The sequence below is a fragment of the Notolabrus celidotus genome, chromosome 9, assembly GCF_009762535.1.
Source record: "Notolabrus celidotus isolate fNotCel1 chromosome 9, fNotCel1.pri, whole genome shotgun sequence".
In the NCBI taxonomy this organism is placed as follows: Eukaryota; Metazoa; Chordata; class Actinopteri; order Labriformes; family Labridae; genus Notolabrus; species Notolabrus celidotus.
The window spans coordinates 2,524,664-2,538,087 of NC_048280.1; the positions used below are offsets into that span (position 1 = coordinate 2,524,664).

General features: G+C 44.3%; 1 pseudogene; it reads right to left on the minus strand.

The window, feature by feature from the left end:
• Positions 1 to 13,424, minus strand: part of LOC117818661 — a 39,795-nt pseudogene that overhangs the window by 12,701 nt on the left and 13,670 nt on the right.

A 13,424-nucleotide genomic window follows, 5' to 3' on the forward strand; every position in this document is an offset into this window, starting at 1 on the left:
AATACATCTGATCTCAGTCCAAATCCAACCACATGTATTTAGAAAGATCAGTCAAAACATCTAAAGAGTCTGTCTGCTGTTCTGTAACTCCCTGTGTTGCAGCCTGCAGGGGGCACTGTGTCCGGACTATGCTAGTCTTCCGTCATGTTGACAGAGCAGGGATGTTTATGTCAGGTCCAGAGTGAGGGTCTGTCTGGGTCCTGGTCTCCGAGCTGTTTCCATGACTGTGTAAACAGCGACGGACCGGAGGAAAGGTCGACTCACCCTGAGAGTTTTCTCTGCACAAAGGAAGTTAAATGTCCCCGAGTTCAGACTGACAGGATGATATTAAAACTCCTGAGGTATACGGGGAGGAGGCTGGGGGTCTGTTTGAAGAGGTATGAGACTCTCAGTGTTTGTGTTTCACTGAGTATCGGCCCGGCTCACATGTCAACATAATGATGAACCGGAAATCACCTCTGCTGCTTCACAGTGACATCACCGCTCATCAGGACGTCAAAGCTATGGTTCACTCTCAAGGTCCCTGTTCAGGATCTTGACCCCGTTAGTTCCCCTATCCTGGTCCAGATTTGCCATAACACTTTCCTGTTTACCAGTTTTGGATCATTTCTCCAGTCCTAGTCCTGATTAGTTTCCTGGTCCTCCTCAGCTTCATAGTCCTCACTTCAAACGTGATCTGAAAACTCTTTCCAAACAGAGCAGGTATAGACCGTACTCTATGTTCTATTATGAACAAAGACCCAACATCAAGACCGGATCAGATCCAGTCCCATCTTACAGACAGGACTCAGTCTGATCCCATCTTAATCCACCATGAGCAGATGAAGAAAGAGAGAGAGATGATAGTGGGGAGACGGATAGTAATAGTTGTAGCAGCTGGAGTCTGGCACGTCCACAGCAGCAGAGATCCAGAGGAACCTACGAGACAAGGGAACTCAGGGACTCCAGAAAGGTCTATGGTTAGTAACAACAGCTACTATTACTCTCTCTCTCTTCATCTCCCTCTATCCCTCTCTCCAACACGGTCTCAGCAGATTTGTGTCTAACATGAGTCTGGTCCTGCTGGAGGTTTCTGCCTGTTAAAGGAAGTTTGTCCTTGCCACTGTAACTTGCTAAATGCTGCAAAGGGCTCTGCTCATGGTGGATTAAGATCAGATCAGACTGAGTCCTGTCTGTAAGATGGGACTGGATCTTAGGAGGAACCTAAGTATCTCCCTCTTCTTCAGGGCCCTTATCCCAGTTGAATTCCTGGTTGGTTCAGTGACTTCCTCGTCCCTGTTTGGGTTCAGCTTCCTGTACTGGAAGTCCACTTTCCTGGTCTTTGTACAGTGTACTAGTGCTGATTCAGTTTCTGGGTCATGGTTTGGTTTCCTGGGTCTGGGTAGTTTCCTGTTCCTCAGCTCAGTTTGGCTCCCTCTTTAGTTTCCCAGAGTCTTGGTGCTGATTCAGTTGCCGTGTCCCTTTCCAGGTTCTGGACCTTGGTTCAGTTTCCTGATCCTGGTTGATTGATTCTACTGGACTCCAACGTTTCCTGGTCCTAGTTAATTTCCTCGTCCTTATTTAGTTCCCTTGTCCGGTCTTGATTTCCAGGTTCCAGTTAATCCCTCTCTGAGGTGCTGGTCCCCGTTCAGTTCTTTCCGACTCTCCTTCGATCATTTTCCTGCTTCCAGTCATTTATCATCCACGTTCACTTCCCCAGCTCCTCTTACAGTTTCCTGTTCCCGGTTCGATCCCTGCATCCTGCTCCGTTACCGTTTCTGGTCCGGCTTCCTGGCCCACGTTCAGGTTCAGATCCATCAGGTGACGGTCTTTCAGATCGACGTGACGCCGAAGAGTTAAACTGCAGGAGTCAGACTCTGTTCAAACAGCTTAGAGTTTGTGTAGCGATGGACAACATGGAGGAACTCTGCCTGTGCAAACACACACCGCAGAGTAACACACACACACACACACACACACACACACACACACACACACACACACACACACATACAATCACCGCTGAGTAACACACACACACACACTCTCTCTCTTCCTGCTGTCAGGTTGAGTTCTTCAGTGAAATCATTCAGCTTTAATCTGTGTGTGAATTATTAACAGAGCTGTCACAAACACACACCGACACATGTGGAGAGAGCAGCTGTAATAAACATGAACGCATCAAACATTAATCTGACCTGCTGGACTGGAAACACACTCTCTCTCTCTCACACACACAGAAGTGCACACACACAGAAGTGCACACACACAGAAGTGCACACACAAACACACACAGGAAATTTTCTGTGAAAGGACAAACAGCCAGCGGTGACATCACACCGTGCGACCAATCAGAGCAGACGCTTGTTTCCTGCTGTTTTGTTCCCTCATGATTTGTGATGTTTCTCCTTCAGATCTCAAATCTTTCCCTTCAAACAGCTTTTTAAAAGAAACGTCAACAAGTACAAAGATTTATGAGCTGTGTTTGAGACGAATGTTACTTTGAACTGGGACAACACAAAAAAACTGCAGTACCTCTAGTGACCACTTGAGGCCAGATCCAAACGCTGATAAAGCCCATTAAGACTCATGTTACAAAACTCATCCTTACAACAAAATTTTAAATGTTTACAGCCTGGTCCAAAATATGATTCTGGTCTGATTAGCTCGAGTTGTACACACTGTACTGAAGTGGTTCCCAAAGTGTGGGTTGGGACCAAGCGGCAACCAGGCTGTAAACATGCCAAAGTCGGAGCCTTTAACCAAATATCCATCAAATAAATGGAAGTTAGATGTGTGTTTACAAGTTTTTAGAGGTGCAGAGACGTAAAATCAACCTTGATGATGATAAAGTGACTCATTATTTACCATCCTTTTGAATTTGTCTCTTTAAGAAGATGTAAACACTGCTTGTCGATCCTGTTTTGGACCTTTGCTTGTCTTGCATGAGTCCGGGGAGGAGCAGCTGATTGTTTTTATTGATTTTAAGTGTATTACAATGTTTTGATGTATGCAAAGTGCCACACAATTGAAGTCTGACATCTCCAGACTGAGAGAACCACACTGCATTAAATAACTCTCACTGCTTTAAACACTCCTTCTCTTAGACAATAACACTCACACCTCATTTAACGCTCTGAAGAAACACAAAGAAGGACTGTAAGTAAACAGACTGTAACAAACGCACACATTCAGAGGAGAGAGGAGCTCTCATTACAAACACTTCCTCATCCATTACAGCTCAAAACAAACACAACCATCACACAATCTGTTCCCAGGTTCAAACCAACAAACAGATCCAGACCTGGGGCAGGTTTTGTCCGATGCACTCCCGACACAGACGGTGGATTGTGTGCATGACGGCAGTTCAGCTCGTTAGCTCAAATCCTGCAGGTCAGCTGCTCCATCTGCTCTTCCAACAGGGCCGGACCGCAACCAGGAGCACGTCCAATCCTGGGCCAGTCAAAATCCAGATCCAGGTCTACAAATACTGGACTCAGTTTTTTGAAAAGGTCAAACTAAAGTACTGTTTTCAGGAGTTTCAGACTGAAACAATGTCTGAGTTGGTACCAGTAAACAAAGTCCGACTACCACAACTAGAACCAGATCCAGGTGAACCAGTGGGTGAGAGTTTCAGCAGTGAGCTTGATGCTAGAGAGCGCAGTGTGTGTGATTGCACATGTGTGTGTGTGTGTGTGTGGGAACCAGCAGTAGAAGAATAGCAGGAAACACACACACTCACTCAGACTCTCAAAAACACTGGATGTATCCCTGCGATAAGATACACACTTCCTGAGCACACACGCACACACACACACACACACACACACACACACACACACACACACACACACACACACACACACACACACACACACACACACACACACACACACACACACACACACTCCCCCTCCCCCGTGTGAACGTTCTGTCATTCAGAATCAGGAGGACGACTGTGAGGTTAACATCTGGGTTAAAGGAGCCCTGAAGGGTTAACGACTGCTGGATATCTCATTCATGGTTTTCTCAAGAGCTCAACAACAACAACAATAACAACAACAACAACAACAACAACATCGTCATATTTATATTTATACTACACAGACAAGTTCCTACCATTAGCAGAGCTAGCACCCCCAGCCTTCAGTCCTCCTTGCAGGTTCAGGTTCTCATGCCTGTGCTGGTTCCTCATTGCTCTGGTGGAGTGGTTATATGTCAGTTTAACCAGACACAGCCTACTTTATCTCTGTTTATGAGATCAACATGAGCTGAGAGGAGAACTTCAGCTTTATCAGAATTCACCTGAAGGTAATTATCTGTAACTTTGCAACAACACGGAGGAGTCTGATCGCCAAAGTCACCGCACATTATATACACACTAAAAGTCTGAAACACCTTCTCATTAGAGGGTTTGTATTTATTTTAATTATTGTAAACACTGTAGATTAATACTGAAGACATTAAAACTATGAAAGAACATATATGGAATTATTTAATTTTTTAAAAAGTGTTAAACAAAGCAGAATATGTTTAATATTTTAGATTCTGTAAAGTAGCCCCCTTTTCCCTTCATGGCAGCTTTGCACACTCTTGGTATTCTCTCAGTCTGCTTCATGAAGTGGTCTCCTGGAATGGTTTCTCTCAGTCTGCTTCATGAAGTGGTCTCCTGGAATGGTTTCTAATGAACATGAGCCTTGTCAAGAGTTCATTTGTAGAATGACTTTCCTTCTTAATGTGTTTGAGACCATCAGGTGTGTTGGTCAGAGGTAGGGTTAGTACACAACGGATAGCCCTATTTGATTACTGTTGTAATCCAGATTATGGCAAAACCAGATTATTTCATAGTTTTGATGTATTCAGTTTTAATCTACAATGTTTAAAACAATTAGAATAAATAAAAACCACTGAATGAGAAGGTGTGTACAAACTTTTGACTGGTAGTGTATGTTTTCTAAACTTATATTGCTCCCTCATAATGAAGTGAATATAGCTTCTAATATTTAAATCTGATAATTTAATTAAAAGAAAGACGTTAAATGGTTTTGTTGCATCATTATTACCAAATTAAATTGTTTTCTTCATAAAAATAAATAAAAATCTTTTCTTAAAAAAGTATTTTTCTAAAAACCAAGCCAAGATTCTTTCTAAACAGAGCAGGTCTAGACCAGCAGTCTAAGCTGGTCCAAGTCAGACTGCTGTTGTTGCAACTTGTAAATCAAACCCCCTTTTTTCATCTGTTATATCGTTGGTGGGACCTCAATGTGAAATCAAACGTCTGTTGAAATAGGCCCGAAAGTATCAATTGGGGCCATAAAGTCAACAAAATGTTTCTTAAACAATCACAATTCTTTCTCTCAGCTAGTGGAGTCGCCCCCTGCTGAGAATGAGCAAGAATGCATGTTTGAGGCACCTCTGCACTAGCATCACATTTCAGACCCTCAAACCTTAAACTTAGAGTAATACTGACATCATTTATAAAGTCATTTAGAAAACTAAGTCAGAATGAGGAACATCATGACCCCGGATCAGTAATCAATCCAGCATTATTTATCCTCAGACTCTTTCCAAGCAGAGCAGGTCTAGACCCTCCTCTATGTTCTATTATTAACAAAGACCCAACATCAAGACCGGATCAGATCCAGTCCCATCTTACAGGCAGGACTCAGTCTGATCTCATCTTAATCCACCAGGATCAGGATCAGGATGATATTAAAACTCCTGAGGTATACGGGGAGGAGGCTGGGGGTCTGTTTGAAGAGGTATGAGACTCTCAGTGTTTGTGTTTCACTGAGGATCGGCCCGGCTCACATGTCAACATAATGATGAACCGGAAATCATCTCTGCTGCTTCACAGTGACATCACCGCTCATTAGGACGTCAAAGCTATGGTTAACTCTCAAGGTCCCTGTTCAGGATCTTGACCCCGTTAGTTCCCCTATCCTGGTCCAGATTTGCCATAACACTTTCCTGTTTACCAGTTTTGGATCATTTCTCCAGTCCTAGTCCTGATTAGTTTCCTGGTCCTCCTCAGCTTCGTAGTCCTCACTTCAAATGTTATCTGAAGACTCTTTCCAAACAGAGCAGGTCTAGACCGTACTCTATGTTCTATTATAAACAAAGACCCAACATCAAGACAGGATCAGATCCAGTCCCATCTTACAGACAGGACTCAGTGTGATCTCATCTTAATCCACCATGAGCAGAGCACTTTGCAGAATTTAGCAAGTTACAGTGGCAAGGACAAACTTCCTTTAACAGGCAGAAACCTCCAGCAGGACCAGACTCATGTTCACAAAACAGGGATGAGGAAGTCACTTAACCAACAAGGAACTCAACTAGGATAAGAACCCTGAAGAAGGGGGAGATACTTCAATCACTGACAATGCTGTGATTCACTCTCAAGGTCCCTGTTCAGGATCTTGACCCTGTAAGTTCTCCTGTTCTGGTCCAGATTGGCCGTAACACTTTCCTGTTTACAAGTTTTGGATAATTTCTCCAGTCCTAATCCTGATTAGTTTCCTGGTCCTCCTCAGCTTCGAAGTCCTGGTTTGGTTTCCCAATCAAGCTTCAGTATCAATCAATCTTTATTTATAAAGCGCCAAATCACAACAAACGTTCTCCTCAGACTCTCTCCAAACAGAGCAGGTCTAGACCGTCCTCTATGTTCTATTATTAACAAAGACCCAACATCAAGACCGGATCAGATCCAGTCCCATCTTACAGACAGGACTCAGTCTGATCTCATCTTAATCCACCATGAGCAGAGCACTTTGCAGCATTTAGCAAGTTACAGTGGCAAGGACAAACTTCCTTTAACAGGCAGAAACCTCCAGCAGGACCAGACTCATGTTAGACACACATCTGCTGAGACTGAAGAATGTATTAACAGAGGCATGTGGTTCTGTTTCTAAAGAGGCGGCTGTTTGTTTGAATACCTTCTTTGAGACTCTTGAGGTTCCCCCGTGTTTCATTGTGTTGTCTTTTTTAATCTGTCTGTGATTTGGTTCGGCCGCTACCTTGGCAAGGCCCGACTTTTAATCCCAAAGGGACTCCCTCAAGTTCAAATCAAAGCAAATGAAATAAAAGCTAAACTAACCTGACCATATTGTCCACTGATGCATGTAAACTCAACACCTGAGGTCACAAACACACAGAGTATGACTCTCTCTCTCTCTCTCTCTCTCTCTCTCTCTCTCTCTCTCTCTCTCTCTCTCTCTCTCTCTCTCTCTCTCTCTCTCTCTCTCTCTCTCTCTCTCTCTCTCTCTCTCTCTCTCTCTCTCTCTCTCTCTCTCTCTCTCTCTCTCTCTCTCTCTCTCTCTCTCTCTCTCTCTCTCTCTCTCTCTCTCTCTCTCTCTCTCTCTCCCTATCTCTCTCTCTCACTCTCTCTCACTCTCTAGAGATCAGAGGAGAGATTGTAATGTTTGTGAAAGTCATGGCATCGTCTTCAGAGCCAGGAGTCCAAAATATGAAAACATTCATGTTTGGATTAAAACTTGAGCGCCTTTTCTCTGCATTGTTCCTTAAAACACTCCAGTAAGAAACTCCTCTCCACAGACTGAACACCAGCAGCACTAACAGCAGTGTAGTCCAAGTGTTTGGGGAGTAATGTTTGCACTCCGGCTGTCACCACCTTGTTTTCTGAGCCTGAGGTGACCGTGTTTGGATTTGCCATGGTAGCCGCTCGTCAAAGACAGGTAGCCAAGCCGGAGAGCAGAGCATGCTGCAAGTCAAAGTCAGGTCACATTTATTTATATAGCCGGGTGAAAACAGTGTGAGCTGACCAGAGTGCTGCACAGACGGAGGCTAGATGAAGAAGTGTGCAAAGACAAACACGGTTACACTGAAGTCTGCACAGAGATGTACAAACACATTTAAATTTGCTGAGCTTCAATAAACATACTGAGTTGGCACATCTGATGTGTGTGGAGGGATTTGGTTCCACAACAAGGACCAGGAACTAGAAGAGCTTGGTCACCCTGAGTTTGTAGGATGGCGAGGACAGGGGTGATGTGCTCCCTCTTATGTGAACCTGTTAAAAATCTGGCGGCAGCATTTTGCATGCTGCAGAGGTGAGGAAGAGGACTGACTGACCTCCATATAGAGGAGTAACAGTAGTCCAGGCAAGGTGTGTTAAAAGCATGGATAGTGTTTTTGACTGCAAAAGGAACCATAATTTATGAAATGAACATGTACTGCATTCAAGATTCTGTCTCAGTTAAAGGCCAAAGTTGGGGTTCAGACTCAGTTCAGGGTTTAGATTCATTTTAAGAGGTGCAGCTTCAGGGTTCAGAATTGGGGTTGTGTGAGGGACTCGTTCACGGTAAGTGTATTACCCACAGGAGAGGCCGTTTAACTTGGCCTGACACCAAGAAACCAGCGGGCAGCTCAACACATCTCCACAAAGAGTGATGCAATAAAGTGTCTTCTGACGGCAAAGTAAAGCACAGACAGTTTCTCAAAAAAAAAAACAGGGGCGTGTCCAGAGGGGCAGCCAGGGTGCCACCAGCCCCCTTTAAATCTGATCAGCCATCCTAGGTGCCACCTCAAAATGCTAGGCTATGATTGGCTATTTAAGGTGGGACTATTTTTAGCTTTGTTGTAACAGTTTCTTTGATTTTTAAGTAACACGTTTTTTTAGCCTGAGCCGTCAACTTGACTTTGAGCAGACATCTTATTTGTGCACCCTTAAAGCTGGGGTTGGTAATCAGATTTAGATACAATTTTTGTTATAGTGGTTAAAATGATCTTTATGTCCTGATGGTAATCAATACATAATGTGTTCCTAAAAAAGAGTGAAAAAAAGCTGCTATCTACAGCCGGAGTAAACCTGGGAAAACATCAACCAATCACCGTTTTTTGGCTCCCCAAATTTTAAACCATTCAAATCCCGTCCAGCCGTTCTGCCCTCCTCCTGCACGTACATTTCCCCGGCGTTCACTCCTCCGAGTCCCCGTCTCCTGCCTCTGCTTCCCCTGACTCTATTTACTGCCCCTCTGGCTCGTCCTCGGGCCTGTCCCCTCTGACCTGATGAGGTGCTTTGCTCAAGACTGTAGTCCAGATCAGAGTCTAAAAAGCTCTCACCAACAAGCAGAATAATTAATGACGTTCAGTAAGTCCTACAGAAAATATAGATGTACTGTAGCGTCCGTCCGGACGCTGTAGTGATGACGAGCCGATTCGTGAACACGTTGAGCTTTAATAACCGGTCACTGTCGGCCGCGATCACGCCAACCAACAAAGCAACAATCAATGTTTGAATGAATGAAGAACTTCTCCTCTTGTCTCTCCTCTCTCCCTCTCACTCTACACCTCTCCTGATGCCTTCACTGACTGTCAACACTGTAGGAATTAAGAACATCTACACTGAACAGGTTTAACAAACAGTAGAGCTGTTACAGTATTATATATGTGTTATAACTTTTCTCCTGATATCGTGTCACCGGTACAACTGGATAATGCTAGAATGACAGTTGTGAGTACTAACAGCAGCCATGTTTGTTTGTGTTTTTAACTTTCACTATGAGAATGTTTTGGTGAGGAACGGTTTTGAATCAGTCACCATCATATGGTCGCAAGTCAGCGGCGCTCGTGCATGTGAGCGGGGGGGGGGGCGTCGTTTTGGAGGAGCTCTGAGGGAGGAGGGGAGGGGTTAGACGGAGTCATGAGGAAATGCTACATTCAAATTCATGCTGGTTTTCTGAGACTACCAACCCCAGCTTTAAGAAGATTTATGTGTCACCACTCTTTTTAAAGTTGAAAATTATGCACTTTAATAAACAAACTTTCGTCAATACTTTGATGAAAGTAGATAAGTAGATAAAGTACCTCATACAACCCACTATGGTATAAAAACGGGGCACTTTGGCCTTTCAGTTTAAAGCCTGGTTTTATACTTCTGCATCTACCCTACGCAGCAGTGGTCAATGCGGACCTGAGCTCTTTAGTAGCTGGTCTGCAGAGTGGATTTTCACATCGAGGTCCAGGCTCAGATGTGGGTTAGACTTTGGGGTCAGACCAAGGTTCCAACAGTAAGAGTCCTCACAAACATAGCAGTGTGGACTGTGTGTGTTGTGTATGTATACTGTGTGAAGAGCAAAAGCAGCTTCACTCTATAATTCATCACATGTGAATGTTTGATGAGTCTTTAAAGGAATAAATAAAACAGACACAGAGTGTTTCTGATCATCTCGTCTCCTCCCTGACAATACCTTATAATGTCAGCTTCATATCAGGACAGCTCGTTTCATTTACTGGGGTTTGTTTTTTGGTAAGTCAGAGGAAAACTAAGTCCAAAGAGGGCTGGGTCTCTTCTTGTCGGCAATGTCACATTTCACTGTTATGAAAGAAAGGTAGTTTTATAAACGAGTCCTGGCATGATTTGGTGATAAATAACTAGAACCTGTGGCGTGTTGCACCGGCTCAAGTGTCCTACGTTGGGGTGTAAAGTCGTCACTAAACCATACGATCAAACTCGTGTGTAACTTAGTTGTGTCATAGATTGGTTCGTCTTAACTCGTAGACACTATTGTCCAAACTAATCTGAATATTGTCACACAAATTACGTTTTCACTTGGTTTTGCCAATCAGGGAACATTTTTTATCTTACTGGGGTGTTAAAGCGCTAACTCCCATTAGCCACATTGCCTCTAAACAAGCTAACGGTTAATCCTAATTGCCGTAATTCCTGCTAATCGACAAACAGCAACATAAAGGTAAAATATGACAAAGCATGTTGATATATTGATAATGAATCTTTAGTGTCAAATAACAACAGTGACATCTAGTGGTGAAATCTTGAACTACAATATACGGTATGCTAATATAACGGTACTCTAATGTTGTGCAGATGTACGGTAATTATCTCAGCTTGTAGGAAACAAAAGTGCGAGTTTAGATCAGAGTCAGCATACGCATTATATTTGTGTAATCTATCGAGGAGAGCATGTTGTCAACACACTGCTTTCTCACCCGTCATATGATCCCATCTTTGAAATCAGAGCACTGGGACAACTGGTCTTTACAGAGGACTTTACACCGACTCAGAGTGAGGTGTAAAATCTAAGATGTAACTTATGCTAACGCTGGAACTATCTCAGCTGGTGCAACGCCCAAAACGTTAGGAGAGAGTAAACTTCATTCTAAATTAGAAATAACGTTCAAACTAGGCTACGTTTGAACTAATGCATAGCTGGTGCAACCCAGTGCTGATCAATAAGTCCCAGGACATGTTGGGTAAGTTTTAGATCAAGACCTTTGTCAAAATCAAGAAGGTCCAGCCAGTCTTGATTACAACAAATTCCAGGACAAGTGGATACGTTTTAAGTCAAGATCAACAAATCTGAGGTCCAACAAGAAAAGTCCAAAGTCAAGATCAAAAGGTCCCAAGTCAAGACCGAAAAGTCCTAAGACTTTGTCAAAGATATGCCAGTCTTTTGGGCGCCGTTGGCCAAGCAGTCTAAGCGCGCCCCATATATGGAGGCTATAGGCCTCGTCACAGCGGTCGTGGGTTTGACTCCTGGCCTCGACCATTTGCTGCAAGTCTTCACCTGCTCACTGCTCCCCACATAACCTGTCACTCTTCTGTCCAATTAAATAAAAGCAAAAATGTCCAAAAATATAATGTTAAAAAAAAGAAGATAGGCCAGTCTTAGGGCAATTCCCAAGTCCATAGGTTTAAATCTTTAGTCAAGTCCCAAGTCAAGATTAATGAGTCCCAAATTAAGAAAAATTAACCCCAAAAAGTCAAACTTACAAGCAAATTCTGCGTGAATTCCCATGGCTCAGTGGACAAATCAGCTTGTCCTGAGTCAAGCTCAAGTCATCAAATCTAAGATACTCTAAATGGGAATGTCTCGGTGGAGGTGGACTCACCATCAGTCGCTGAATGCCGCTGCCGTCTCTGATGGTCTGGCGCTGGTTTGTGTTGCCGTAGATGGAGGACACGTAGCTGCTGTAGTTGGCGTTGGCTGGCCCGGAGATGTAGTTGGCATTAGTGGGGTCCAGGTTGTAGTTGGTCAGGTCCTTGAGTCCAGCAGCCGTGGTGGTGGTGGTAGTTGTGGTGGTGGCAGAGCTTGAAAGGTTGGGGACGGTTGAGGTGGTGGTGATGATACGGTTCAGGTCGGAATCCGGAGCCGAGTCTGGGGTCTTCCTGAGTTCTGCTGCAAGTAAATAACCACCGTCATCATCGTTACTTGCAGAATCATCCCAAGACCAGGCAGTGTTCTTCCAAAACATCCTGACTGTCAGAGTAGACTACCACAGACCAGAGGGGGGACAGACTGGACCAGATCACAGTTTGTTTGACAAGTAAACCTGCAGCTGAGGGAAAGTCCGTAAGTAAAATAGAGACGAGACTGACCCTGAACCGATAACCTGAAGATCTTGAACCAGGACTCACACAGGAGGTCTGAGCATGCTATCTCTGTGCATGACGGTCCACACAGCAGTTACATCTGCTGGACTAACTAGAAACCACTTCCATTTATAGCAGGAGAGTCCTCTGAGGACGGTCTGTATCCTTGGTCCCAAGCGCCCCTGCTGATGGAGTAAAACCACAAGAACATGCACTGCTCCCTGAAGATCCTCCTGACAGTACTTCTGTTTCTACAAGAACTCCAGCTGCACCGACAACCGGGCCAACAAAACCAGAAAAAGAAGTCGTCTGGCTTCTTTATCTTCTGTCCGTCTTTTGTCCCGTCTCCCTCTCTCTCTCTCTCTCTCTCTCTCTCTGTGATCGTCCGGGGCGAACGAGTGTCAGATCTCAGTGTGATCTCAGAGAGAGAGAGAGAGAGAGACAGAGAGAGAGAGAGAGAGAGAGAGACAGAGAGAGAGAGAGAGAGAGAGAGAGAGAGAGAGAGAGAGAGAGAGGGAGAAAGAGGGAGCTCTGCTGGGAGGGGTAAATGGAGATAGATGGAGTTGAGAGAGAGAGCAGGGGGGTGGTCGAGAGATATAGGGACGGAGGTATTGTGAGGGTCACATGGTTACTGGGCAGCTTCTCATCTCTATGGTAACCATGTGGACCCCTGGGGAGAGAGTACGAGAGCAGGAGTCAGGTTAAATCTATATCTACGACTGCTCACTCCACCCTCTCTCCCCCATCACACTAAAAATAGAAAAAACATATAGTTTCACATATGGGACAGCATGTGTGCGTGCATGTGTGTGTGCGTGTGTGTGAGTCCTCGGGGATTCTGTCAGAGCATATAAAGCTAACATGTTAGCCCATGTGTGTCCGCAGCCGAACATGTCCCAAACTGCTGATATCGTTAGATCATGCTCGTGTTAACTCAGCGATCAGTCCTGCTGCTCAGTTTGACTCACTGATCAATAATTCATCACTTTGGCATGTGCAGACTTTCAGAGGACAGAAGCAGTTTGATGCACATTTACCTTTTTTACTGTTAAAAATAATAAAGCCAGGTCAGCAGAGGCTCTGTTGATGT